Genomic DNA, 25879 nt, shown 5'->3' with positions numbered 1-25879 from the left:
GTCCAGTCTAGTCCAGTCTAGTCTCGTCGTTACCGTGGCGCAGCGCAAGGGCACTGAGGGGCCGTGCGCGGGTAGCGTGGATCAATGGGGGTCATCGCTTCTCGGCCTTTTGGCTCAGATCAAGTGTAGTTTCTGTTCTTGTCAGTTTAATATCTGATAGGTCTCCCACGGGGGGGACCAGTTCTTATTAAGCCGATTTTTGCCAACGGGGAGTCGGAACGAGGGCTCGCTCCGTCCGCTCCACGCATCGCCCCGGTATTGCAGCTTCTCTGGGGAACGGTGCACTCTTTCTAAGCGTGTCAAAGGGAAACCCTGTGGGGTGAGTGAGTGTGTGAGTGAGTGAGTGAGTGAGTGAGTGAGTGGGTGAGTGGGTGAGTGAGTGAGTGACAGACAGATTGTATGGCCGGGCGTGATCCTGGCTTTCCATCTCTGGTTGACAATAATCATGATAGAGTAGGTAAGAGGGAGTGCAAGTGCACCTTCCTTTTGTAACACGTTTGCTGCCTGCCTTGAAGTAGTCGATTTCATTCATTTGCAATGTCATGTCATTTGAACGTACTTACTTACTTACTTACCTACTCACCTACCAACCGGTGAGCGCGTTCTTGCTCTGATTGAACCCATAGAGTCAAAGAACTAAGTGTAATTCCATTGCTATTGGCCTCGTTTGGTGGTTCATGTGAATACACTGTTGAGTTCCCCATCTTCCTTTAAACCGTAGGGGACCGTAGGGGAATCAATTTTCAGTTGTTTGGCCACTATTTACCCCCCCCGGCGAGGCGAAGCCCTTTTCGTTTGGCCCGCCGTTTTCCCTCCCTTTTACTTGAAAAAAAAAAAAAAGTAAAACAAGTTTTTTCACTGACTGACTGACTTACTTACAGGCCGATCTGGTCGTCATAACATGTAATAACACGTATGTCATCTAGGAACCACACCAAAAGCGAGTGCCTGCCTGCCTGCCTGCCTGCCTGCCTGCCTGCCTGCCTGCCTGCCTGCCTGCCTGCCTGCCTGCCTGCCTGCCTGCCTGCCTGCCTGCCTGCCTGCCAGGAGCTTGGTCAACCCGAGTTCACAGCTGCCAAAATGCATCCGTTGTTGTGGGTGAAACAACGAGGACCACTTTTGTCAAGGTGTAACCCTAGCCCTACCACTTTTGTCAAGGTGTAACCCTAGCCCTAACCCTAGTAGGTGGGATGATTCGGCAAAATTCGGAACGCTTCACGGATTTGCGTGTCATCCTTTCGCAGGGGCCATGCTAATCTTCTCTGTATCGATCCAATTTTATTAGATGTGCTGCCGTAGCGAGCACAAGACAGGCAGCTGCACCGACCCCTATATATACGGCACGTCACTGGTCGAGTCGTCTCGGGGCGGGGTTGAAGCGCGAGGGAGGGCCGGTCCCCCCTTCCCCCTGGCCATCCCCTCTGCCCCTCCCTCCCTCCCTCTCTCTGCCCCTATCCCTACTGCAAACCCCTACCCCCGTAGTCCAGTCTAGTCCAGTCTAGTCTCGTCGTTACCGTGGCGCAGCGCAAGGGCACTGAGGGGCCGTGCGCGGGTAGCGTGGATCAATGGGGGTCATCGCTTCTCGGCCTTTTGGCTCAGATCAAGTGTAGTTTCTGTTCTTGTCAGTTTAATATCTGATAGGTCTCCCACGGGGGGGACCAGTTCTTATTAAGCCGATTTTTGCCAACGGGGAGTCGGAACGAGGGCTCGCTCCGTCCGCTCCACGCATCGCCCCGGTATTGCAGCTTCTCTGGGGAACGGTGCACTCTTTCTAAGCGTGTCAAAGGGAAACCCTGTGGGGTGAGTGAGTGTGTGAGTGAGTGAGTGAGTGAGTGAGTGAGTGGGTGAGTGGGTGAGTGAGTGAGTGACAGACAGATTGTATGGCCGGGCGTGATCCTGGCTTTCCATCTCTGGTTGACAATAATCATGATAGAGTAGGTAAGAGGGAGTGCAAGTGCACCTTCCTTTTGTAACACGTTTGCTGCCTGCCTTGAAGTAGTCGATTTCATTCATTTGCAATGTCATGTCATTTGAACGTACTTACTTACTTACTTACCTACTCACCTACCAACCGGTGAGCGCGTTCTTGCTCTGATTGAACCCATAGAGTCAAAGAACTAAGTGTAATTCCATTGCTATTGGCCTCGTTTGGTGGTTCATGTGAATACACTGTTGAGTTCCCCATCTTCCTTTAAACCGTAGGGGACCGTAGGGGAATCAATTTTCAGTTGTTTGGCCACTATTTACCCCCCCCGGCGAGGCGAAGCCCTTTTCGTTTGGCCCGCCGTTTTCCCTCCCTTTTACTTGAAAAAAAAAAAAAAAAGTAAAACAAGTTTTTTCACTGACTGACTGACTTACTTACAGGCCGATCTGGTCGTCATAACATGTAATAACACGTATGTCATCTAGGAACCACACCAAAAGCGAGTGCCTGCCTGCCTGCCTGCCTGCCTGCCTGCCTGCCTGCCTGCCTGCCTGCCTGCCTGCCTGCCTGCCTGCCTGCCTGCCTGCCTGCCTGCCTGCCTGCCTGCCTGCCTGCCTGCCAGGAGCTTGGTCAACCCGAGTTCACAGCTGCCAAAATGCATCCGTTGTTGTGGGTGAAACAACGAGGACCACTTTTGTCAAGGTGTAACCCTAGCCCTACCACTTTTGTCAAGGTGTAACCCTAGCCCTAACCCTAGTAGGTGGGATGATTCGGCAAAATTCGGAACGCTTCACGGATTTGCGTGTCATCCTTTCGCAGGGGCCATGCTAATCTTCTCTGTATCGATCCAATTTTATTAGATGTGCTGCCGTAGCGAGCACAAGACAGGCAGCTGCACCGACCCCTATATATACGGCACGTCACTGGTCGAGTCGTCTCGGGGCGGGGTTGAAGCGCGAGGGAGGGCCGGTCCCCCCCTTCCCCCTGGCCATCCCCTCTGCCCCTCCCTCCCTCCCTCTCTCTGCCCCTATCCCTACTGCAAACCCCTACCCCCGTAGTCCAGTCTAGTCCAGTCTAGTCTCGTCGTTACCGTGGCGCAGCGCAAGGGCACTGAGGGGCCGTGCGCGGGTAGCGTGGATCAATGGGGGTCATCGCTTCTCGGCCTTTTGGCTCAGATCAAGTGTAGTTTCTGTTCTTGTCAGTTTAATATCTGATAGGTCTCCCACGGGGGGGACCAGTTCTTATTAAGCCGATTTTTGCCAACGGGGAGTCGGAACGAGGGCTCGCTCCGTCCGCTCCACGCATCGCCCCGGTATTGCAGCTTCTCTGGGGAACGGTGCACTCTTTCTAAGCGTGTCAAAGGGAAACCCTGTGGGGTGAGTGAGTGTGTGAGTGAGTGAGTGAGTGAGTGAGTGAGTGAGTGAGTGAGTGGGTGAGTGGGTGAGTGAGTGAGTGACAGACAGATTGTATGGCCGGGCGTGATCCTGGCTTTCCATCTCTGGTTGACAATAATCATGATAGAGTAGGTAAGAGGGAGTGCAAGTGCACCTTCCTTTTGTAACACGTTTGCTGCCTGCCTTGAAGTAGTCGATTTCATTCATTTGCAATGTCATGTCATTTGAACGTACTTACTTACTTACTTACCTACTCACCTACCAACCGGTGAGCGCGTTCTTGCTCTGATTGAACCCATAGAGTCAAAGAACTAAGTGTAATTCCATTGCTATTGGCCTCGTTTGGTGGTTCATGTGAATACACTGTTGAGTTCCCCATCTTCCTTTAAACCGTAGGGGACCGTAGGGGAATCAATTTTCAGTTGTTTGGCCACTATTTACCCCCCCCGGCGAGGCGAAGCCCTTTTCGTTTGGCCCGCCGTTTTCCCTCCCTTTTACTTGAAAAAAAAAAAAAAAAGTAAAACAAGTTTTTTCACTGACTGACTGACTTACTTACAGGCCGATCTGGTCGTCATAACATGTAATAACACGTATGTCATCTAGGAACCACACCAAAAGCGAGTGCCTGCCTGCCTGCCTGCCTGCCTGCCTGCCTGCCTGCCTGCCTGCCTGCCTGCCTGCCTGCCTGCCTGCCTGCCAGGAGCTTGGTCAACCCGAGTTCACAGCTGCCAAAATGCATCCGTTGTTGTGGGTGAAACAACGAGGACCACTTTTGTCAAGGTGTAACCCTAGCCCTACCACTTTTGTCAAGGTGTAACCCTAGCCCTAACCCTAGTAGGTGGGATGATTCGGCAAAATTCGGAACGCTTCACGGATTTGCGTGTCATCCTTTCGCAGGGGCCATGCTAATCTTCTCTGTATCGATCCAATTTTATTAGATGTGCTGCCGTAGCGAGCACAAGACAGGCAGCTGCACCGACCCCTATATATACGGCACGTCACTGGTCGAGTCGTCTCGGGGCGGGGTTGAAGCGCGAGGGAGGGCCGGTCCCCCCCTTCCCCCTGGCCATCCCCTCTGCCCCTCCCTCCCTCCCTCTCTCTGCCCCTATCCCTACTGCAAACCCCTACCCCCGTAGTCCAGTCTAGTCCAGTCTAGTCTCGTCGTTACCGTGGCGCAGCGCAAGGGCACTGAGGGGCCGTGCGCGGGTAGCGTGGATCAATGGGGGTCATCGCTTCTCGGCCTTTTGGCTCAGATCAAGTGTAGTTTCTGTTCTTGTCAGTTTAATATCTGATAGGTCTCCCACGGGGGGGACCAGTTCTTATTAAGCCGATTTTTGCCAACGGGGAGTCGGAACGAGGGCTCGCTCCGTCCGCTCCACGCATCGCCCCGGTATTGCAGCTTCTCTGGGGAACGGTGCACTCTTTCTAAGCGTGTCAAAGGGAAACCCTGTGGGGTGAGTGAGTGTGTGAGTGAGTGAGTGAGTGAGTGAGTGAGTGAGTGAGTGGGTGAGTGGGTGAGTGAGTGAGTGACAGACAGATTGTATGGCCGGGCGTGATCCTGGCTTTCCATCTCTGGTTGACAATAATCATGATAGAGTAGGTAAGAGGGAGTGCAAGTGCACCTTCCTTTTGTAACACGTTTGCTGCCTGCCTTGAAGTAGTCGATTTCATTCATTTGCAATGTCATGTCATTTGAACGTACTTACTTACTTACTTACCTACTCACCTACCAACCGGTGAGCGCGTTCTTGCTCTGATTGAACCCATAGAGTCAAAGAACTAAGTGTAATTCCATTGCTATTGGCCTCGTTTGGTGGTTCATGTGAATACACTGTTGAGTTCCCCATCTTCCTTTAAACCGTAGGGGACCGTAGGGGAATCAATTTTCAGTTGTTTGGCCACTATTTACCCCCCCCGGCGAGGCGAAGCCCTTTTCGTTTGGCCCGCCGTTTTCCCTCCCTTTTACTTGAAAAAAAAAAAAAAAAGTAAAACAAGTTTTTTCACTGACTGACTGACTTACTTACAGGCCGATCTGGTCGTCATAACATGTAATAACACGTATGTCATCTAGGAACCACACCAAAAGCGAGTGCCTGCCTGCCTGCCTGCCTGCCTGCCTGCCTGCCTGCCTGCCTGCCTGCCTGCCTGCCTGCCTGCCTGCCTGCCTGCCTGCCTGCCTGCCTGCCTGCCTGCCTGCCTGCCTGCCTGCCTGCCTGCCAGGAGCTTGGTCAACCCGAGTTCACAGCTGCCAAAATGCATCCGTTGTTGTGGGTGAAACAACGAGGACCACTTTTGTCAAGGTGTAACCCTAGCCCTACCACTTTTGTCAAGGTGTAACCCTAGCCCTAACCCTAGTAGGTGGGATGATTCGGCAAAATTCGGAACGCTTCACGGATTTGCGTGTCATCCTTTCGCAGGGGCCATGCTAATCTTCTCTGTATCGATCCAATTTTATTAGATGTGCTGCCGTAGCGAGCACAAGACAGGCAGCTGCACCGACCCCTATATATACGGCACGTCACTGGTCGAGTCGTCTCGGGGCGGGGTTGAAGCGCGAGGGAGGGCCGGTCCCCCCCTTCCCCCTGGCCATCCCCTCTGCCCCTCCCTCCCTCCCTCTCTCTGCCCCTATCCCTACTGCAAACCCCTACCCCCGTAGTCCAGTCTAGTCCAGTCTAGTCTCGTCGTTACCGTGGCGCAGCGCAAGGGCACTGAGGGGCCGTGCGCGGGTAGCGTGGATCAATGGGGGTCATCGCTTCTCGGCCTTTTGGCTCAGATCAAGTGTAGTTTCTGTTCTTGTCAGTGCACACATCTTGGTGAAGGGGAGCACAGTTTTACACAACGGACGTATGCTTTTACTGAATTTGAACTTTTTAGGGAAGGATTTTAAACTGATAAATGTGTATGGTTTTAGCAGCAAGAATGAGAGGTGCGACCTTTTAGATGACCTGCAGTCCCACCTGCTAGGGAGGGATCCCCTAGTGGTGGGAGGGGATTTTAACTGTGTTTTATCAAGGAAAGATAGGAAAGGAGCCGGAGAGCTTTTTAAAGTAGACAGATCGTCGGTTTTATTACACGGACTTTGTAGGGATTTTAAATTAGTTGACTGTTTTAGATCCCTGCATCCCAGAGAGGAGGGCTTCACCTGGTCCAGTGGCGATGGTACCAGAGCCTCTCGCATTGACTACGTACTGACCCGGGACGCCCCCCCAACCGATGCTAGATTAACCCCGGTATTCTTTTCGGACCACTGTATGCTCACGTGCACCCTTTCACTAACCTCGGGTGTGACGGTAGGGAAGGGTCTGTGGAAACTGAACTGCTCCCTGTTGGAGGACGAAGTGATAACAGGGTCATACAGGGAGCGGTTCAGGGACTGGCAGACCCTTCAGGACATGTTTGAAACACGAGCACAGTGGTGGGAAATGGTAAAACACAGGACACAGACTTTTTTTAAACGGAAAGGGAGGGAAAAAAGAAAGAAAACAGAGAGACGCATGGTGGGACTGCAGAGAAGGTTGGAAAGGTATTTTAAACTTACACAGGAAGGGTTGGATTTTAACAATGAAATAAGAGAGGTGAAAAAAGAAATGGTTTTAATGGCGGAAGAGGTGAGCAGAGGAGTGATTTTAAGAAGCAAAGAGAGAGACCTGGAGGAAGGAGAAAAATGTACCAGGTACTTTTTTAAGAAAATAATCAGCAGGAGCAATGTTTTAACGGGCATCAAAGATAAAAATGGGATTTTAAAAACTGACACACAACAGATTACGAAGGTGGTGGAGGAATTTTATGATGAGTTGTTTGAAAAGAAAGAAGTTTTTAATCACGTCATGGACGAGGTTTTAAGCTTTTTAGACAAAACAGTTGTAAACACCGTGCTTTTATCCCAGGATTTTACCCTTTTAGAAATGGACGAAAACATCAGATGTTTTAAAAAAGGGAAATCCCCAGGCGAGGACGGGCTCCCCCTGGAATTTTATCTGACCTTTTGGGATATTTTAAGACACGACCTGTTGACTGTTTTTAAGGACTTTGAACGACTCGACCGACTACCTGACAGTTTTAGAATGGGCATTGTATCCCTTTTATTCAAGAAGAATGACAAAACGGACCTAAAGAACTGGCGACCTATCACTCTTTTAAACGTTGATTGTAAACTTTTTAGCAAGATTTTAACCTCTCGTATGTCTTGTGTTTTAGGGGACTTGATCCACCCGGATCAAGCCTGCGCCATCCCGGGAAGGAGGATCACGGACAGCCTGGTACTGATCAGAGACGCCATCTGTTTTGCGAGAGACAGAAACATTCGGCTAGTAGTCCTAAATTTAGATTTTGAGAAAGCTTTTGATCGGGTCTCGCACCAGTACCTTTTCAAGGTACTGCAAAAAGCGGGTTTTCCGGGGAGATTCCTAGCTTGGGTGGGACTGCTGTATGGGGACATTACCAGCAAAATCCTTGTTAACGGGTTCTTATCCAAAGCAGTGGAAGTTAACTGCGGCGTCCGTCAGGGGTGTCCCTTATCCCCCTTACTCTATGTCTGCTGCATAGAGCCGCTGGCGCAGGTCTTGAGAAGGGACCAACTCATTTGTGGGTTGGGGATCCCGGGGACTGGGGGACTGACTGCCAAGTGCATTTTATACATGGACGACATCAACGTTTTATGCACTGACCTCTTATCTGTAGACAGGACCCTGGACCGGACTGACTGGTTTGGCCTCGCCTCGGGTGCCAAGCTTAACAGGGACAAGACAGAGGGGAGACTTTTCGGACCGTGGGGTGGGACAGACATGACTAGGCTTCCCATGACGACGACCCAGACCGACCTCCGCATCCTCGGGGTACATTTCGACCGGGAGGGGGGAGGGAGCGGAAACTGGGAGGGCTTACTGACAAAAACCCGACAGAAACTGACGTTCTGGGGACTCAGACGACTGACAATTGAGGGCAAGGTTTTAATCATTAAAGCAGTGATTTTACCCTTGTTCTTATTGATCTGTTCTGTTTTTATCCCCCCCAGACCCATTCTTTTAGCCCTTGACAGGATGGTGTTTTATTTCATCTGGGGGTCCAAGTGGGAGCGTGTGAAAAGAGAAGTGGTTAAGAGAGCCCCACGAAACGGAGGGAAGGGACTCCCGGATTTTAAAGTGTTCTTCGGTAGCCGGTACACCGCACTCCACCTGGCACTGGCGACGACCCCATCCGGAAACCACAAGACCGCGGCCCTGACCAGATTCTGGATGGGGTCCTACCTCAGGCACCTGCAGTGGATCCCGAAAGACCTGAGGACGCCAGTGTCTTTTAACCTCCCCCCGGCCTACCTTTTTATTAAGACGTTTTTAAAGACACACATTTTAGAGAAAGAACCACTCACCGTTTTAACCAAACACCGCTCTGTTCTCTCTCTTGTGCAGGAACGGGAGGAAGTGAGCCGAGTGCGCCGACTCGCCCTGGGTGAGTCGGCCACGGTCTGGCGGAACGTGAGCCACCCTGCCCTGCTGAACAAGCACCGAGACCTCTCCTGGATGGTGGCCCATGAGATCCTCCCGGTCAGAGCCGTCATGCACTCCCGGAGACTGGCGACAACATCCAGGTGCCCGCGGCCGACTTGTGGCGGAGAGGAGACCGTGCGGCACCTGCTCTGGGAGTGCAGTGCCGCCCGGGACCTGTGGATCCTGGCGGGGCCCCTGATAACCCCGTGCCTGCCGGCAGGGGAGGTCCTTAATGCACAGCTGGTGCTCTACGGGGTGAGCCAGAGGACCATGACATCTGTACAATTCCGCCAACTCTGGCTCACCCTGACATGCTTCAAAGAAGCCCTCTGGACCTCCAGGAACCTGCTGGTGGGGAAGCGCGTGGAGATGTCCACCCAGGCAGCGGCGGAACTGGCTGCAGAGACCCTCGGGTGGTACATCCCACGCGCCATACGGAAGGGGCCCCCCTCCACGTGAAGTGGTCCGGGCGGCAGCGGCCTGGCTGCGCCGGAATGGCTGCCCAGGTCGAGGATCTCCGCTGGGCCCCGGAGGGGGAGGACTCGGTGGCTTGTTCAGCGGGGCAGGTAGAGGCAAGCCAGACAAGCTCATCCCGGTCCTGCACAATTGAGGAACAGAACTTTTAAACGCACTCACACGCACACACTCACACAGCCACACAAGACACATAGCCACATACGCACACACACACACATAGTCACATACACACGTCACATTTTTGAAGACACATTGTAAAACATTCCTTTAAAGATGTCTTAACCAAGTGTACATTCTTTTATGGCTTTTTAACACTGCTGTATTTATTTATGATCACCTTGTTGTTTTAGCTGGCACTTTTTAATTACGATTTCGATTCAGTGCTTTTAAAGCAATTACACCAGTGTTTTAGCGCCCCCTATGCCCTGTAAATAATGTACCTTTTAAATATAAGAAAAGACATGTGAAATGAATTGTTTTCATGAACTGTCAACGGTGAGAACCAATAAATTTTTCTCAATTCAATTCAATTCTGTTCTTGTCAGTTTAATATCTGATAGGTCTCCCACGGGGGGGACCAGTTCTTATTAAGCCGATTTTTGCCAACGGGGAGTCGGAACGAGGGCTCGCTCCGTCCGCTCCACGCATCGCCCCGGTATTGCAGCTTCTCTGGGGAACGGTGCACTCTTTCTAAGCGTGTCAAAGGGAAACCCTGTGGGGTGAGTGAGTGTGTGAGTGAGTGAGTGAGTGAGTGAGTGAGTGAGTGAGTGGGTGAGTGGGTGAGTGAGTGAGTGAGTGACAGACAGATTGTATGGCCGGGCGTGATCCTGGCTTTCCATCTCTGGTTGACAATAATCATGATAGAGTAGGTAAGAGGGAGTGCAAGTGCACCTTCCTTTTGTAACACGTTTGCTGCCTGCCTTGAAGTAGTCGATTTCATTCATTTGCAATGTCATGTCATTTGAACGTACTTACTTACTTACTTACCTACTCACCTACCAACCGGTGAGCGCGTTCTTGCTCTGATTGAACCCATAGAGTCAAAGAACTAAGTGTAATTCCATTGCTATTGGCCTCGTTTGGTGGTTCATGTGAATACACTGTTGAGTTCCCCATCTTCCTTTAAACCGTAGGGGACCGTAGGGGAATCAATTTTCAGTTGTTTGGCCACTATTTACCCCCCCCGGTGAGGCGAAGCCCTTTTCGTTTGGCCCGCCGTTTTCCCTCCCTTTTACTTGAAAAAAAAAAAAAAAAAAAAAAAGTAGTAAAACAAGTTTTTTCACTGACTGACTGACTTACTTACAGGCCGATCTGGTCGTCATAACATGTAATAACACGTATGTCATCTAGGAACCACACCAAAAGCGAGTGCCTGCCTGCCTGCCTGCCTGCCTGCCTGCCTGCCTGCCTGCCTGCCTGCCTGCCTGCCAGGAGCTTGGTCAACCCGAGTTCACAGCTGCCAAAATGCATCCGTTGTTGTGGGTGAAACAACGAGGACCACTTTTGTCAAGGTGTAACCCTAGCCCTACCACTTTTGTCAAGGTGTAACCCTAGCCCTAACCCTAGTAGGTGGGATGATTCGGCAAAATTCGGAACGCTTCACGGATTTGCGTGTCATCCTTTCGCAGGGGCCATGCTAATCTTCTCTGTATCGATCCAATTTTATTAGATGTGCTGCCGTAGCGAGCACAAGACAGGCAGCTGCACCGACCCCTATATATACGGCACGTCACTGGTCGAGTCGTCTCGGGGCGGGGTTGAAGCGCGAGGGAGGGCCGGTCCCCCCCTTCCCCCTGGCCATCCCCTCTGCCCCTCCCTCCCTCCCTCTCTCTGCCCCTATCCCTACTGCAAACCCCTACCCCCGTAGTCCAGTCTAGTCCAGTCTAGTCTCGTCGTTACCGTGGCGCAGCGCAAGGGCACTGAGGGGCCGTGCGCGGGTAGCGTGGATCAATGGGGGTCATCGCTTCTCGGCCTTTTGGCTCAGATCAAGTGTAGTTTCTGTTCTTGTCAGTTTAATATCTGATAGGTCTCCCACGGGGGGGACCAGTTCTTATTAAGCCGATTTTTGCCAACGGGGAGTCGGAACGAGGGCTCGCTCCGTCCGCTCCACGCATCGCCCCGGTATTGCAGCTTCTCTGGGGAACGGTGCACTCTTTCTAAGCGTGTCAAAGGGAAACCCTGTGGGGTGAGTGAGTGTGTGAGTGAGTGAGTGAGTGAGTGAGTGAGTGAGTGGGTGAGTGGGTGAGTGAGTGAGTGACAGACAGATTGTATGGCCGGGCGTGATCCTGGCTTTCCATCTCTGGTTGACAATAATCATGATAGAGTAGGTAAGAGGGAGTGCAAGTGCACCTTCCTTTTGTAACACGTTTGCTGCCTGCCTTGAAGTAGTCGATTTCATTCATTTGCAATGTCATGTCATTTGAACGTACTTACTTACTTACTTACCTACTCACCTACCAACCGGTGAGCGCGTTCTTGCTCTGATTGAACCCATAGAGTCAAAGAACTAAGTGTAATTCCATTGCTATTGGCCTCGTTTGGTGGTTCATGTGAATACACTGTTGAGTTCCCCATCTTCCTTTAAACCGTAGGGGACCGTAGGGGAATCAATTTTCAGTTGTTTGGCCACTATTTACCCCCCCCGGCAGAGGCGAAGCCCTTTTCGTTTGGCCCGCCGTTTTCCCTCCCTTTTACTTGAAAAAAAAAAAAAAAGTAAAACAAGTTTTTTCACTGACTGACTGACTTACTTACAGGCCGATCTGGTCGTCATAACATGTAATAACACGTATGTCATCTAGGAACCACACCAAAAGCGAGTGCCTGCCTGCCTGCCTGCCTGCCTGCCTGCCTGCCTGCCTGCCTGCCTGCCTGCCTGCCTGCCTGCCTGCCTGCCTGCCTGCCTGCCTGCCTGCCTGCCTGCCTGCCTGCCTGCCTGCCTGCCTGCCAGGAGCTTGGTCAACCCGAGTTCACAGCTGCCAAAATGCATCCGTTGTTGTGGGTGAAACAACGAGGACCACTTTTGTCAAGGTGTAACCCTAGCCCTACCACTTTTGTCAAGGTGTAACCCTAGCCCTAACCCTAGTAGGTGGGATGATTCGGCAAAATTCGGAACGCTTCACGGATTTGCGTGTCATCCTTTCGCAGGGGCCATGCTAATCTTCTCTGTATCGATCCAATTTTATTAGATGTGCTGCCGTAGCGAGCACAAGACAGGCAGCTGCACCGACCCCTATATATACGGCACGTCACTGGTCGAGTCGTCTCGGGGCGGGGTTGAAGCGCGAGGGAGGGCCGGTCCCCCCCTTCCCCCTGGCCATCCCCTCTGCCCCTCCCTCCCTCCCTCTCTCTGCCCCTATCCCTACTGCAAACCCCTACCCCCGTAGTCCAGTCTAGTCCAGTCTAGTCTCGTCGTTACCGTGGCGCAGCGCAAGGGCACTGAGGGGCCGTGCGCGGGTAGCGTGGATCAATGGGGGTCATCGCTTCTCGGCCTTTTGGCTCAGATCAAGTGTAGTTTCTGTTCTTGTCAGTGCACACATCTTGGTGAAGGGGAGCACAGTTTTACACAACGGACGTATGCTTTTACTGAATTTGAACTTTTTAGGGAAGGATTTTAAACTGATAAATGTGTATGGTTTTAGCAGCAAGAATGAGAGGTGCGACCTTTTAGATGACCTGCAGTCCCACCTGCTAGGGAGGGATCCCCTAGTGGTGGGAGGGGATTTTAACTGTGTTTTATCAAGGAAAGATAGGAAAGGAGCCGGAGAGCTTTTTAAAGTAGACAGATCGTCGGTTTTATTACACGGACTTTGTAGGGATTTTAAATTAGTTGACTGTTTTAGATCCCTGCATCCCAGAGAGGAGGGCTTCACCTGGTCCAGTGGCGATGGTACCAGAGCCTCTCGCATTGACTACGTACTGACCCGGGACGCCCCCCCAACCGATGCTAGATTAACCCCGGTATTCTTTTCGGACCACTGTATGCTCACGTGCACCCTTTCACTAACCTCGGGTGTGACGGTAGGGAAGGGTCTGTGGAAACTGAACTGCTCCCTGTTGGAGGACGAAGTGATAACAGGGTCATACAGGGAGCGGTTCAGGGACTGGCAGACCCTTCAGGACATGTTTGAAACACGAGCACAGTGGTGGGAAATGGTAAAACACAGGACACAGACTTTTTTTAAACGGAAAGGGAGGGAAAAAAGAAAGAAAACAGAGAGACGCATGGTGGGACTGCAGAGAAGGTTGGAAAGGTATTTTAAACTTACACAGGAAGGGTTGGATTTTAACAATGAAATAAGAGAGGTGAAAAAAGAAATGGTTTTAATGGCGGAAGAGGTGAGCAGAGGAGTGATTTTAAGAAGCAAAGAGAGAGACCTGGAGGAAGGAGAAAAATGTACCAGGTACTTTTTTAAGAAAATAATCAGCAGGAGCAATGTTTTAACGGGCATCAAAGATAAAAATGGGATTTTAAAAACTGACACACAACAGATTACGAAGGTGGTGGAGGAATTTTATGATGAGTTGTTTGAAAAGAAAGAAGTTTTTAATCACGTCATGGACGAGGTTTTAAGCTTTTTAGACAAAACAGTTGTAAACACCGTGCTTTTATCCCAGGATTTTACCCTTTTAGAAATGGACGAAAACATCAGATGTTTTAAAAAAGGGAAATCCCCAGGCGAGGACGGGCTCCCCCTGGAATTTTATCTGACCTTTTGGGATATTTTAAGACACGACCTGTTGACTGTTTTTAAGGACTTTGAACGACTCGACCGACTACCTGACAGTTTTAGAATGGGCATTGTATCCCTTTTATTCAAGAAGAATGACAAAACGGACCTAAAGAACTGGCGACCTATCACTCTTTTAAACGTTGATTGTAAACTTTTTAGCAAGATTTTAACCTCTCGTATGTCTTGTGTTTTAGGGGACTTGATCCACCCGGATCAAGCCTGCGCCATCCCGGGAAGGAGGATCACGGACAGCCTGGTACTGATCAGAGACGCCATCTGTTTTGCGAGAGACAGAAACATTCGGCTAGTAGTCCTAAATTTAGATTTTGAGAAAGCTTTTGATCGGGTCTCGCACCAGTACCTTTTCAAGGTACTGCAAAAAGCGGGTTTTCCGGGGAGATTCCTAGCTTGGGTGGGACTGCTGTATGGGGACATTACCAGCAAAATCCTTGTTAACGGGTTCTTATCCAAAGCAGTGGAAGTTAACTGCGGCGTCCGTCAGGGGTGTCCCTTATCCCCCTTACTCTATGTCTGCTGCATAGAGCCGCTGGCGCAGGTCTTGAGAAGGGACCAACTCATTTGTGGGTTGGGGATCCCGGGGACTGGGGGACTGACTGCCAAGTGCATTTTATACATGGACGACATCAACGTTTTATGCACTGACCTCTTATCTGTAGACAGGACCCTGGACCGGACTGACTGGTTTGGCCTCGCCTCGGGTGCCAAGCTTAACAGGGACAAGACAGAGGGGAGACTTTTCGGACCGTGGGGTGGGACAGACATGACTAGGCTTCCCATGACGACGACCCAGACCGACCTCCGCATCCTCGGGGTACATTTCGACCGGGAGGGGGGAGGGAGCGGAAACTGGGAGGGCTTACTGACAAAAACCCGACAGAAACTGACGTTCTGGGGACTCAGACGACTGACAATTGAGGGCAAGGTTTTAATCATTAAAGCAGTGATTTTACCCTTGTTCTTATTGATCTGTTCTGTTTTTATCCCCCCCAGACCCATTCTTTTAGCCCTTGACAGGATGGTGTTTTATTTCATCTGGGGGTCCAAGTGGGAGCGTGTGAAAAGAGAAGTGGTTAAGAGAGCCCCACGAAACGGAGGGAAGGGACTCCCGGATTTTAAAGTGTTCTTCGGTAGCCGGTACACCGCACTCCACCTGGCACTGGCGACGACCCCATCCGGAAACCACAAGACCGCGGCCCTGACCAGATTCTGGATGGGGTCCTACCTCAGGCACCTGCAGTGGATCCCGAAAGACCTGAGGACGCCAGTGTCTTTTAACCTCCCCCCGGCCTACCTTTTTATTAAGACGTTTTTAAAGACACACATTTTAGAGAAAGAACCACTCACCGTTTTAACCAAACACCGCTCTGTTCTCTCTCTTGTGCAGGAACGGGAGGAAGTGAGCCGAGTGCGCCGACTCGCCCTGGGTGAGTCGGCCACGGTCTGGCGGAACGTGAGCCACCCTGCCCTGCTGAACAAGCACCGAGACCTCTCCTGGATGGTGGCCCATGAGATCCTCCCGGTCAGAGCCGTCATGCACTCCCGGAGACTGGCGACAACATCCAGGTGCCCGCGGCCGACTTGTGGCGGAGAGGAGACCGTGCGGCACCTGCTCTGGGAGTGCAGTGCCGCCCGGGACCTGTGGATCCTGGCGGGGCCCCTGATAACCCCGTGCCTGCCGGCAGGGGAGGTCCTTAATGCACAGCTGGTGCTCTACGGGGTGAGCCAGAGGACCATGACATCTGTACAATTCCGCCAACTCTGGCTCACCCTGACATGCTTCAAAGAAGCCCTCTGGACCTCCAGGAACCTGCTGGTGGGGAAGCGCGTGGAGATGTCCACCCAGGCAGCGGCGGAACTGGCTGCAGAGACCCTCGGGTGGTACATCCCACGCGCCATACGGAAGGGGCCCCCCTCCACGTGAAGTGGTCCGGGCGGCAGCGGCCTGGCTGCGCCGGAATGGCTGCCCAGGTCGAGGATCTCCGCTGGGCCCCGGAGGGGGAGGACTCGGTGGCTTGTTCAGCGGGGCAGGTAGAGGCAAGCCAGACAAGCTCATCCCGGTCCTGCACAATTGAGGAACAGAACTTTTAAACGCACTCACACGCACACACTCACACAGCCACACAAGACACATAGCCACATACGCACACACACACACATAGTCACATACACACGTCACATTTTTGAAGACACATTGTAAAACATTCCTTTAAAGATGTCTTAACCAAGTGTACATTCTTTTATGGCTTTTTAACACTGCTGTATTTATTTATGATCACCTTGTTGTTTTAGCTGGCACTTTTTAATTACGATTTCGATTCAGTGCTTTTAAAGCAATTACACCAGTGTTTTAGCGCCCCCTATGCCCTGTAAATAATGTACCTTTTAAATATAAGAAAAGACATGTGAAATGAATTGTTTTCATGAACTGTCAACGGTGAGAACCAATAAATTTTTCTCAATTCAATTCAATTCTGTTCTTGTCAGTTTAATATCTGATAGGTCTCCCACGGGGGGGACCAGTTCTTATTAAGCCGATTTTTGCCAACGGGGAGTCGGAACGAGGGCTCGCTCCGTCCGCTCCACGCATCGCCCCGGTATTGCAGCTTCTCTGGGGAACGGTGCACTCTTTCTAAGCGTGTCAAAGGGAAACCCTGTGGGGTGAGTGAGTGTGTGAGTGAGTGAGTGAGTGAGTGAGTGAGTGAGTGAGTGGGTGAGTGGGTGAGTGAGTGAGTGAGTGACAGACAGATTGTATGGCCGGGCGTGATCCTGGCTTTCCATCTCTGGTTGACAATAATCATGATAGAGTAGGTAAGAGGGAGTGCAAGTGCACCTTCCTTTTGTAACACGTTTGCTGCCTGCCTTGAAGTAGTCGATTTCATTCATTTGCAATGTCATGTCATTTGAACGTACTTACTTACTTACTTACCTACTCACCTACCAACCGGTGAGCGCGTTCTTGCTCTGATTGAACCCATAGAGTCAAAGAACTAAGTGTAATTCCATTGCTATTGGCCTCGTTTGGTGGTTCATGTGAATACACTGTTGAGTTCCCCATCTTCCTTTAAACCGTAGGGGACCGTAGGGGAATCAATTTTCAGTTGTTTGGCCACTATTTACCCCCCCCGGCGAGGCGAAGCCCTTTTCGTTTGGCCCGCCGTTTTCCCTCCCTTTTACTTGAAAAAAAAAAAAAAAAAAAAAAAAGTAAAACAAGTTTTTTCACTGACTGACTGACTTACTTACAGGCCGATCTGGTCGTCATAACATGTAATAACACGTATGTCATCTAGGAACCACACCAAAAGCGAGTGCCTGCCTGCCTGCCTGCCTGCCTGCCTGCCTGCCTGCCTGCCTGCCTGCCTGCCTGCCTGCCTGCCTGCCTGCCTGCCTGCCTGCCTGCCTGCCTGCCTGCCTGCCTGCCTGCCTGCCAGGAGCTTGGTCAACCCGAGTTCACAGCTGCCAAAATGCATCCGTTGTTGTGGGTGAAACAACGAGGACCACTTTTGTCAAGGTGTAACCCTAGCCCTACCACTTTTGTCAAGGTGTAACCCTAGCCCTAACCCTAGTAGGTGGGATGATTCGGCAAAATTCGGAACGCTTCACGGATTTGCGTGTCATCCTTTCGCAGGGGCCATGCTAATCTTCTCTGTATCGATCCAATTTTATTAGATGTGCTGCCGTAGCGAGCACAAGACAGGCAGCTGCACCGACCCCTATATATACGGCACGTCACTGGTCGAGTCGTCTCGGGGCGGGGTTGAAGCGCGAGGGAGGGCCGGTCCCCCCCTTCCCCCTGGCCATCCCCTCTGCCCCTCCCTCCCTCCCTCTCTCTGCCCCTATCCCTACTGCAAACCCCTACCCCCGTAGTCCAGTCTAGTCCAGTCTAGTCTCGTCGTTACCGTGGCGCAGCGCAAGGGCACTGAGGGGCCGTGCGCGGGTAGCGTGGATCAATGGGGGTCATCGCTTCTCGGCCTTTTGGCTCAGATCAAGTGTAGTTTCTGTTCTTGTCAGTTTAATATCTGATAGGTCTCCCACGGGGGGGACCAGTTCTTATTAAGCCGATTTTTGCCAACGGGGAGTCGGAACGAGGGCTCGCTCCGTCCGCTCCACGCATCGCCCCGGTATTGCAGCTTCTCTGGGGAACGGTGCACTCTTTCTAAGCGTGTCAAAGGGAAACCCTGTGGGGTGAGTGAGTGTGTGAGTGAGTGAGTGAGTGAGTGAGTGAGTGGGTGAGTGGGTGAGTGAGTGACAGACAGATTGTATGGCCGGGCGTGATCCTGGCTTTCCATCTCTGGTTGACAATAATCATGATAGAGTAGGTAAGAGGGAGTGCAAGTGCACCTTCCTTTTGTAACACGTTTGCTGCCTGCCTTGAAGTAGTCGATTTCATTCATTTGCAATGTCATGTCATTTGAACGTACTTACTTACTTACTTACCTACTCACCTACCAACCGGTGAGCGCGTTCTTGCTCTGATTGAACCCATAGAGTCAAAGAACTAAGTGTAATTCCATTGCTATTGGCCTCGTTTGGTGGTTCATGTGAATACACTGTTGAGTTCCCCATCTTCCTTTAAACCGTAGGGGACCGTAGGGGAATCAATTTTCAGTTGTTTGGCCACTATTTACCCCCCCCCGGCGAGGCGAAGCCCTTTTCGTTTGGCCCGCCGTTTTCCCTCCCTTTTACTTGAAAAAAAAAAAAAAAAGTAAAACAAGTTTTTTCACTGACTGACTGACTTACTTACAGGCCGATCTGGTCGTCATAACATGTAATAACACGTATGTCATCTAGGAACCACACCAAAAGCGAGTGCCTGCCTGCCTGCCTGCCTGCCTGCCTGCCTGCCTGCCTGCCTGCCTGCCTGCCTGCCTGCCTGCCTGCCTGCCTGCCTGCCTGCCTGCCTGCCTGCCTGCCTGCCTGCCTGCCTGCCTGCCAGGAGCTTGGTCAACCCGAGTTCACAGCTGCCAAAATGCATCCGTTGTTGTGGGTGAAACAACGAGGACCACTTTTGTCAAGGTGTAACCCTAGCCCTACCACTTTTGTCAAGGTGTAACCCTAGCCCTAACCCTAGTAGGTGGGATGATTCGGCAAAATTCGGAACGCTTCACGGATTTGCGTGTCATCCTTTCGCAGGGGCCATGCTAATCTTCTCTGTATCGATCCAATTTTATTAGATGTGCTGCCGTAGCGAGCACAAGACAGGCAGCTGCACCGACCCCTATATATACGGCACGTCACTGGTCGAGTCGTCTCGGGGCGGGGTTGAAGCGCGAGGGAGGGCCGGTCCCCCCCTTCCCCCTGGCCATCCCCTCTGCCCCTCCCTCCCTCCCTCTCTCTGCCCCTATCCCTACTGCAAACCCCTACCCCCGTAGTCCAGTCTAGTCCAGTCTAGTCTCGTCGTTACCGTGGCGCAGCGCAAGGGCACTGAGGGGCCGTGCGCGGGTAGCGTGGATCAATGGGGGTCATCGCTTCTCGGCCTTTTGGCTCAGATCAAGTGTAGTTTCTGTTCTTGTCAGTTTAATATCTGATAGGTCTCCCACGGGGGGGACCAGTTCTTATTAAGCCGATTTTTGCCAACGGGGAGTCGGAACGAGGGCTCGCTCCGTCCGCTCCACGCATCGCCCCGGTATTGCAGCTTCTCTGGGGAACGGTGCACTCTTTCTAAGCGTGTCAAAGGGAAACCCTGTGGGGTGAGTGAGTGTGTGTGTGAGTGAGTGAGTGAGTGAGTGGGTGAGTGGGTGAGTGAGTGAGTGAGTGACAGACAGATTGTATGGCCGGGCGTGATCCTGGCTTTCCATCTCTGGTTGACAATAATCATGATAGAGTAGGTAAGAGGGAGTGCAAGTGCACCTTCGTTTTGTAACACGTTTGCTGCCTGCCTTGAAGTAGTCGATTTCATTCATTTGCAATGTCATGTCATTTGAACGTACTTACTTACTTACTTACCTACTCACCTACCAACCGGTGAGCGCGTTCTTGCTCTGATTGAACCCATAGAGTCAAAGAACTAAGTGTAATTCCATTGCTATTGGCCTCGTTTGGTGGTTCATGTGAATACACTGTTGAGTTCCCCATCTTCCTTTAAACCGTAGGGGACCGTAGGGGAATCAATTTTCAGTTGTTTGGCCACTATTTACCCCCCCCGGCGAGGCGAAGCCCTTTTCGTTTGGCCCGCCGTTTTCCCTCCCTTTTACTTGAAAAAAAAAAAAAAAAAAAAAAAAGTAAAACAAGTTTTTTCACTGACTGACTGACTTACTTACAGGCCGATCTGGTCGTCATAACATGTAATAACACGTATGTCATCTAGGAACCACACCAAAAGCGAGTGCCTGCCTGCCTGCCTGCCTGCCTGCCTGCCTGCCTGCCTGCCTGCCTGCCTGCCTGCCTGCCTGCCTGCCTGCCTGCCTGCCTGCCTGCCTGCCTGCCTGCCTGCCAGGAGCTTGGTCAACCCGAGTTCACAGCTGCCAAAATGCATCCGTTGTTGTGGGTGAAACAACGAGGACCACTTTTGTCAAGGTGTAACCCTAGCCCTACCACTTTTGTCAAGGTGTAACCCTAGCCCTAACCCTAGTAGGTGGGATGATTCGGCAAAATTCGGAACGCTTCACGGATTTGCGTGTCATCCTTTCGCAGGGGCCATGCTAATCTTCTCTGTATCGATCCAATTTTATTAGATGTGCTGCCGTAGCGAGCACAAGACAGGCAGCTGCACCGACCCCTATATATACGGCACGTCACTGGTCGAGTCGTCTCGGGGCGGGGTTGAAGCGCGAGGGAGGGCCGGTCCCCCCCTTCCCCCTGGCCATCCCCTCTGCCCCTCCCTCCCTCCCTCTCTCTGCCCCTATCCCTACTGCAAACCCCTACCCCCGTAGTCCAGTCTAGTCCAGTCTAGTCTCGTCGTTACCGTGGCGCAGCGCAAGGGCACTGAGGGGCCGTGCGCGGGTAGCGTGGATCAATGGGGGTCATCGCTTCTCGGCCTTTTGGCTCAGATCAAGTGTAGTTTCTGTTCTTGTCAGTTTAATATCTGATAGGTCTCCCACGGGGGGGACCAGTTCTTATTAAGCCGATTTTTGCCAACGGGGAGTCGGAACGAGGGCTCGCTCCGTCCGCTCCACGCATCGCCCCGGTATTGCAGCTTCTCTGGGGAACGGTGCACTCTTTCTAAGCGTGTCAAAGGGAAACCCTGTGGGGTGAGTGAGTGTGTGTGTGAGTGAGTGAGTGAGTGAGTGGGTGAGTGGGTGAGTGAGTGAGTGAGTGACAGACAGATTGTATGGCCGGGCGTGATCCTGGCTTTCCATCTCTGGTTGACAATAATCATGATAGAGTAGGTAAGAGGGAGTGCAAGTGCACCTTCGTTTTGTAACACGTTTGCTGCCTGCCTTGAAGTAGTCGATTTCATTCATTTGCAATGTCATGTCATTTGAACGTACTTACTTACTTACCTACTCACCTACCAACCGGTGAGCGCGTTCTTGCTCTGATTGAACCCATAGAGTCAAAGAACTAAGTGTAATTCCATTGCTATTGGCCTCGTTTGGTGGTTCATGTGAATACACTGTTGAGTTCCCCATCTTCCTTTAAACCGTAGGGGACCGTAGGGGAATCAATTTTCAGTTGTTTGGCCACTATTTACCCCCCCCGGCGAGGCGAAGCCCTTTTCGTTTGGCCCGCCGTTTTCCCTCCCTTTTACTTGAAAAAAAAAAAAAAAAAAAAAAAAAAGTAAAACAAGTTTTTTCACTGACTGACTGACTTACTTACAGGCCGATCTGGTCGTCATAACATGTAATAACACGTATGTCATCTAGGAACCACACCAAAAGCGAGTGCCTGCCTGCCTGCCTGCCTGCCTGCCTGCCTGCCTGCCTGCCTGCCTGCCTGCCTGCCTGCCTGCCTGCCTGCCTGCCTGCCTGCCTGCCTGCCTGCCTGCCTGCCTGCCTGCCTGCCTGCCTGCCTGCCTGCCTGCCTGCCTGCCTGCCTGCCTGCCTGCCTGCCTGCCTGCCTGCCTGCCTGCCTGGAGCTTGGTCAACCCGAGTTCACAGCTGCCAAAATGCATCCGTTGTTGTGGGTGAAACAACGAGGACCACTTTTGTCAAGGTGTAACCCTAGCCCTACCACTTTTGTCAAGGTGTAACCCTAGCCCTAACCCTAGTAGGTGGGATGATTCGGCAAAATTCGGAACGCTTCACGGATTTGCGTGTCATCCTTTCGCAGGGGCCATGCTAATCTTCTCTGTATCGATCCAATTTTATTAGATGTGCTGCCGTAGCGAGCACAAGACAGGCAGCTGCACCGACCCCTATATATACGGCACGTCACTGGTCGAGTCGTCTCGGGGCGGGGTTGAAGCGCGAGGGAGGGCCGGTCCCCCCCTTCCCCCTGGCCATCCCCTCTGCCCCTCCCTCCCTCCCTCTCTCTGCCCCTATCCCTACTGCAAACCCCTACCCCCGTAGTCCAGTCTAGTCCAGTCTAGTCTCGTCGTTACCGTGGCGCAGCGCAAGGGCACTGAGGGGCCGTGCGCGGGTAGCGTGGATCAATGGGGGTCATCGCTTCTCGGCCTTTTGGCTCAGATCAAGTGTAGTTTCTGTTCTTGTCAGTTTAATATCTGATAGGTCTCCCACGGGGGGGACCAGTTCTTATTAAGCCGATTTTTGCCAACGGGGAGTCGGAACGAGGGCTCGCTCCGTCCGCTCCACGCATCGCCCCGGTATTGCAGCTTCTCTGGGGAACGGTGCACTCTTTCTAAGCGTGTCAAAGGGAAACCCTGTGGGGTGAGTGAGTGTGTGAGTGAGTGAGTGAGTGGGTGAGTGAGTGAGTGAGTGGGTGAGTGGGTGAGTGAGTGAGTGAGTGACAGACAGATTGTATGGCCGGGCGTGATCCTGGCTTTCCATCTCTGGTTGACAATAATCATGATAGAGTAGGTAAGAGGGAGTGCAAGTGCACCTTCGTTTTGTAACACGTTTGCTGCCTGCCTTGAAGTAGTCGATTTCATTCATTTGCAATGTCATGTCATTTGAACGTACTTACTTACTTACTTACCTACTCACCTACCAACCGGTGAGCGCGTTCTTGCTCTGATTGAACCCATAGAGTCAAAGAACTAAGTGTAATTCCATTGCTATTGGCCTCGTTTGGTGGTTCATGTGAATACACTGTTGAGTTCCCCATCTTCCTTTAAACCGTAGGGGACCGTAGGGGAATCAATTTTCAGTTGTTTGGCCACTATTTACCCCCCCCGGCGAGGCGAAGCCCTTTTCGTTTGGCCCGCCGTTTTCCCTCCCTTTTACTTGAAAAAAAAAAAAAAAAAAAAAAAAAGTAAAACAAGTTTTTTCACTGACTGACTGACTTACTTACAGGCCGATCTGGTCGTCATAACATGTAATAACACGTATGTCATCTAGGAACCACACCAAAAGCGAGTGCCTGCCTGCCTGCCTGCCTGCCTGCCTGCCTGCCTGCCTGCCTGCCTGCCTGCCTGCCTGCCTGCCTGCCTGCCTGCCTGCCTGCCTGCCTGCCTGCCTGCCTGCCAGGAGCTTGGTCAACCCGAGTTCACAGCTGCCAAAATGCATCCGTTGTTGTGGGTGAAACAACGAGGACCACTTTTGTCAAGGTGTAACCCTAGCCCTACCACTTTTGTCAAGGTGTAACCCTAGCCCTAACCCTAGTAGGTGGGATGATTCGGCAAAATTCGGAACGCTTCACGGATTTGCGTGTCATCCTTTCGCAGGGGCCATGCTAATCTTCTCTGTATCGATCCAATTTTATTAGATGTGCTGCCGTAGCGAGCACAAGACAGGCAGCTGCACCGACCCCTATATATACGGCACGTCACTGGTCGAGTCGTCTCGGGGCGGGGTTGAAGCGCGAGGGAGGGCCGGTCCCCCCCTTCCCCCTGGCCATCCCCTCTGCCCCTCCCTCCCTCCCTCTCTCTGCCCCTATCCCTACTGCAAACCCCTACCCCCGTAGTCCAGTCTAGTCCAGTCTAGTCTCGTCGTTACCGTGGCGCAGCGCAAGGGCACTGAGGGGCCGTGCGCGGGTAGCGTGGATCAATGGGGGTCATCGCTTCTCGGCCTTTTGGCTCAGATCAAGTGTAGTTTCTGTTCTTGTCAGTTTAATATCTGATAGGTCTCCCACGGGGGGGACCAGTTCTTATTAAGCCGATTTTTGCCAACGGGGAGTCGGAACGAGGGCTCGCTCCGTCCGCTCCACGCATCGCCCCGGTATTGCAGCTTCTCTGGGGAACGGTGCACTCTTTCTAAGCGTGTCAAAGGGAAACCCTGTGGGGTGAGTGAGTGTGTGAGTGAGTGAGTGAGTGGGTGAGTGAGTGAGTGAGTGGGTGAGTGGGTGAGTGAGTGAGTGAGTGACAGACAGATTGTATGGCCGGGCGTGATCCTGGCTTTCCATCTCTGGTTGACAATAATCATGATAGAGTAGGTAAGAGGGAGTGCAAGTGCACCTTCGTTTTGTAACACGTTTGCTGCCTGCCTTGAAGTAGTCGATTTCATTCATTTGCAATGTCATGTCATTTGAACGTACTTACTTACTTACTTACCTACTCACCTACCAACCGGTGAGCGCGTTCTTGCTCTGATTGAACCCATAGAGTCAAAGAACTAAGTGTAATTCCATTGCTATTGGCCTCGTTTGGTGGTTCATGTGAATACACTGTTGAGTTCCCCATCTTCCTTTAAACCGTAGGGGACCGTAGGGGAATCAATTTTCAGTTGTTTGGCCACTATTTACCCCCCCCGGCGAGGCGAAGCCCTTTTCGTTTGGCCCGCCGTTTTCCCTCCCTTTTACTTGAAAAAAAAAAAAAAAAAAAAAAAGTAAAACAAGTTTTTTCACTGACTGACTGACTTACTTACAGGCCGATCTGGTCGTCATAACATGTAATAACACGTATGTCATCTAGGAACCACACCAAAAGCGAGTGCCTGCCTGCCTGCCTGCCTGCCTGCCTGCCTGCCTGCCTGCCTGCCTGCCTGCCTGCCTGCCTGCCTGCCTGCCTGCCTGCCTGCCTGCCTGCCTGCCTGCCTGCCTGCCTGCCTGCCTGCCTGCCTGCCTGCCTGCCTGCCTGCCTGCCTGCCTGCCTGCCTGCCTGCCTGCCTGCCTGCCTGGAGCTTGGTCAACCCGAGTTCACAGCTGCCAAAATGCATCCGTTGTTGTGGGTGAAACAACGAGGACCACTTTTGTCAAGGTGTAACCCTAGCCCTACCACTTTTGTCAAGGTGTAACCCTAGCCCTAACCCTAGTAGGTGGGATGATTCGGCAAAATTCGGAACGCTTCACGGATTTGCGTGTCATCCTTTCGCAGGGGCCATGCTAATCTTCTCTGTATCGATCCAATTTTATTAGATGTGCTGCCGTAGCGAGCACAAGACAGGCAGCTGCACCGACCCCTATATATACGGCACGTCACTGGTCGAGTCGTCTCGGGGCGGGGTTGAAGCGCGAGGGAGGGCCGGTCCCCCCCTTCCCCCTGGCCATCCCCTCTGCCCCTCCCTCCCTCCCTCTCTCTGCCCCTATCCCTACTGCAAACCCCTACCCCCGTAGTCCAGTCTAGTCCAGTCTAGTCTCGTCGTTACCGTGGCGCAGCGCAAGGGCACTGAGGGGCCGTGCGCGGGTAGCGTGGATCAATGGGGGTCATCGCTTCTCGGCCTTTTGGCTCAGATCAAGTGTAGTTTCTGTTCTTGTCAGTTTAATATCTGATAGGTCTCCCACGGGGGGGACCAGTTCTTATTAAGCCGATTTTTGCCAACGGGGAGTCGGAACGAGGGCTCGCTCCGTCCGCTCCACGCATCGCCCCGGTATTGCAGCTTCTCTGGGGAACGGTGCACTCTTTCTAAGCGTGTC

The 25879-nt window shown here is 52.2% G+C and overlaps 25 non-coding genes and 2 pseudogenes across 25 annotated transcripts; 15 read left to right on the top strand and 12 right to left on the bottom strand.

Moving 5' to 3' along the window:
* Positions 1-93: 93 nt before the first annotated feature.
* Positions 94-290, top strand: LOC146273917 (U2 spliceosomal RNA). The gene has a single exon (XR_014767016.1). It is a non-coding gene; the product is annotated as a U2 spliceosomal RNA (small nuclear RNA).
* Positions 291-1199: 909 nt separating this feature from the next.
* On the bottom strand, positions 1200-1306 carry LOC146273916 (U6 spliceosomal RNA). The gene has a single exon (XR_014766865.1). It is a non-coding gene; the product is annotated as a U6 spliceosomal RNA (small nuclear RNA).
* Positions 1307-1574: 268 nt separating this feature from the next.
* Positions 1575-1771, top strand: LOC146273915 (U2 spliceosomal RNA). The gene has a single exon (XR_014767015.1). It is a non-coding gene; the product is annotated as a U2 spliceosomal RNA (small nuclear RNA).
* Positions 1772-2698: 927 nt separating this feature from the next.
* On the bottom strand, positions 2699-2805 carry LOC146273914 (U6 spliceosomal RNA). Its single transcript, XR_014766864.1, has one exon. It is a non-coding gene; the product is annotated as a U6 spliceosomal RNA (small nuclear RNA).
* A 269-nt stretch (positions 2806-3074) lies between these two features.
* Positions 3075-3271, top strand: LOC146273913 (U2 spliceosomal RNA). Its single transcript, XR_014767014.1, has one exon. It is a non-coding gene; the product is annotated as a U2 spliceosomal RNA (small nuclear RNA).
* An 899-nt stretch (positions 3272-4170) lies between these two features.
* On the bottom strand, positions 4171-4277 carry LOC146273912 (U6 spliceosomal RNA). Its single transcript, XR_014766863.1, has one exon. It is a non-coding gene; the product is annotated as a U6 spliceosomal RNA (small nuclear RNA).
* A 269-nt stretch (positions 4278-4546) lies between these two features.
* Positions 4547-4743, top strand: LOC146273911 (U2 spliceosomal RNA). Its single transcript, XR_014767013.1, has one exon. It is a non-coding gene; the product is annotated as a U2 spliceosomal RNA (small nuclear RNA).
* Positions 4744-5690: 947 nt separating this feature from the next.
* LOC146273910 (U6 spliceosomal RNA) lies at positions 5691-5797 on the bottom strand. Its single transcript, XR_014766861.1, has one exon. It is a non-coding gene; the product is annotated as a U6 spliceosomal RNA (small nuclear RNA).
* A 269-nt stretch (positions 5798-6066) lies between these two features.
* On the top strand, positions 6067-6294 carry LOC146273909 (U2 spliceosomal RNA; annotated as a pseudogene).
* A 3492-nt stretch (positions 6295-9786) lies between these two features.
* Positions 9787-9971, top strand: LOC146273908 (U2 spliceosomal RNA). Its single transcript, XR_014767027.1, has one exon. It is a non-coding gene; the product is annotated as a U2 spliceosomal RNA (small nuclear RNA).
* An 893-nt stretch (positions 9972-10864) lies between these two features.
* LOC146273907 (U6 spliceosomal RNA) lies at positions 10865-10971 on the bottom strand. Its single transcript, XR_014766859.1, has one exon. It is a non-coding gene; the product is annotated as a U6 spliceosomal RNA (small nuclear RNA).
* A 269-nt stretch (positions 10972-11240) lies between these two features.
* On the top strand, positions 11241-11437 carry LOC146273906 (U2 spliceosomal RNA). Its single transcript, XR_014767012.1, has one exon. It is a non-coding gene; the product is annotated as a U2 spliceosomal RNA (small nuclear RNA).
* A 943-nt stretch (positions 11438-12380) lies between these two features.
* Positions 12381-12487, bottom strand: LOC146273905 (U6 spliceosomal RNA). The gene has a single exon (XR_014766858.1). It is a non-coding gene; the product is annotated as a U6 spliceosomal RNA (small nuclear RNA).
* A 269-nt stretch (positions 12488-12756) lies between these two features.
* On the top strand, positions 12757-12984 carry LOC146273904 (U2 spliceosomal RNA; annotated as a pseudogene).
* A 3492-nt stretch (positions 12985-16476) lies between these two features.
* On the top strand, positions 16477-16661 carry LOC146273903 (U2 spliceosomal RNA). The gene has a single exon (XR_014767026.1). It is a non-coding gene; the product is annotated as a U2 spliceosomal RNA (small nuclear RNA).
* A 951-nt stretch (positions 16662-17612) lies between these two features.
* On the bottom strand, positions 17613-17719 carry LOC146273902 (U6 spliceosomal RNA). The gene has a single exon (XR_014766857.1). It is a non-coding gene; the product is annotated as a U6 spliceosomal RNA (small nuclear RNA).
* Positions 17720-17988: 269 nt separating this feature from the next.
* LOC146273901 (U2 spliceosomal RNA) lies at positions 17989-18185 on the top strand. The gene has a single exon (XR_014767011.1). It is a non-coding gene; the product is annotated as a U2 spliceosomal RNA (small nuclear RNA).
* A 932-nt stretch (positions 18186-19117) lies between these two features.
* LOC146273900 (U6 spliceosomal RNA) lies at positions 19118-19224 on the bottom strand. The gene has a single exon (XR_014766856.1). It is a non-coding gene; the product is annotated as a U6 spliceosomal RNA (small nuclear RNA).
* Positions 19225-19493: 269 nt separating this feature from the next.
* Positions 19494-19690, top strand: LOC146273899 (U2 spliceosomal RNA). The gene has a single exon (XR_014767010.1). It is a non-coding gene; the product is annotated as a U2 spliceosomal RNA (small nuclear RNA).
* A 927-nt stretch (positions 19691-20617) lies between these two features.
* Positions 20618-20724, bottom strand: LOC146273898 (U6 spliceosomal RNA). Its single transcript, XR_014766855.1, has one exon. It is a non-coding gene; the product is annotated as a U6 spliceosomal RNA (small nuclear RNA).
* Positions 20725-20993: 269 nt separating this feature from the next.
* On the top strand, positions 20994-21190 carry LOC146273897 (U2 spliceosomal RNA). The gene has a single exon (XR_014767009.1). It is a non-coding gene; the product is annotated as a U2 spliceosomal RNA (small nuclear RNA).
* Positions 21191-22195: 1005 nt separating this feature from the next.
* Positions 22196-22302, bottom strand: LOC146273896 (U6 spliceosomal RNA). The gene has a single exon (XR_014766854.1). It is a non-coding gene; the product is annotated as a U6 spliceosomal RNA (small nuclear RNA).
* Positions 22303-22571: 269 nt separating this feature from the next.
* LOC146273895 (U2 spliceosomal RNA) lies at positions 22572-22768 on the top strand. The gene has a single exon (XR_014767007.1). It is a non-coding gene; the product is annotated as a U2 spliceosomal RNA (small nuclear RNA).
* Positions 22769-23708: 940 nt separating this feature from the next.
* LOC146273894 (U6 spliceosomal RNA) lies at positions 23709-23815 on the bottom strand. The gene has a single exon (XR_014766853.1). It is a non-coding gene; the product is annotated as a U6 spliceosomal RNA (small nuclear RNA).
* Positions 23816-24084: 269 nt separating this feature from the next.
* On the top strand, positions 24085-24281 carry LOC146273893 (U2 spliceosomal RNA). The gene has a single exon (XR_014767006.1). It is a non-coding gene; the product is annotated as a U2 spliceosomal RNA (small nuclear RNA).
* Positions 24282-25295: 1014 nt separating this feature from the next.
* Positions 25296-25402, bottom strand: LOC146273892 (U6 spliceosomal RNA). The gene has a single exon (XR_014766852.1). It is a non-coding gene; the product is annotated as a U6 spliceosomal RNA (small nuclear RNA).
* A 269-nt stretch (positions 25403-25671) lies between these two features.
* LOC146273891 (U2 spliceosomal RNA) lies at positions 25672-25868 on the top strand. The gene has a single exon (XR_014767005.1). It is a non-coding gene; the product is annotated as a U2 spliceosomal RNA (small nuclear RNA).
* Positions 25869-25879: the final 11 nt, after the last annotated feature.

This window comes from Hypomesus nipponensis, chromosome 9 (assembly GCF_054491055.1).
Source record: "Hypomesus nipponensis isolate SF chromosome 9, ASM5449105v1, whole genome shotgun sequence".
Classification (NCBI taxonomy): Eukaryota; Metazoa; Chordata; class Actinopteri; order Osmeriformes; family Osmeridae; genus Hypomesus; species Hypomesus nipponensis.
Note: the sequence above shows the minus strand (reverse complement) of the source record. Positions and strands in the feature narration are given on the sequence as shown.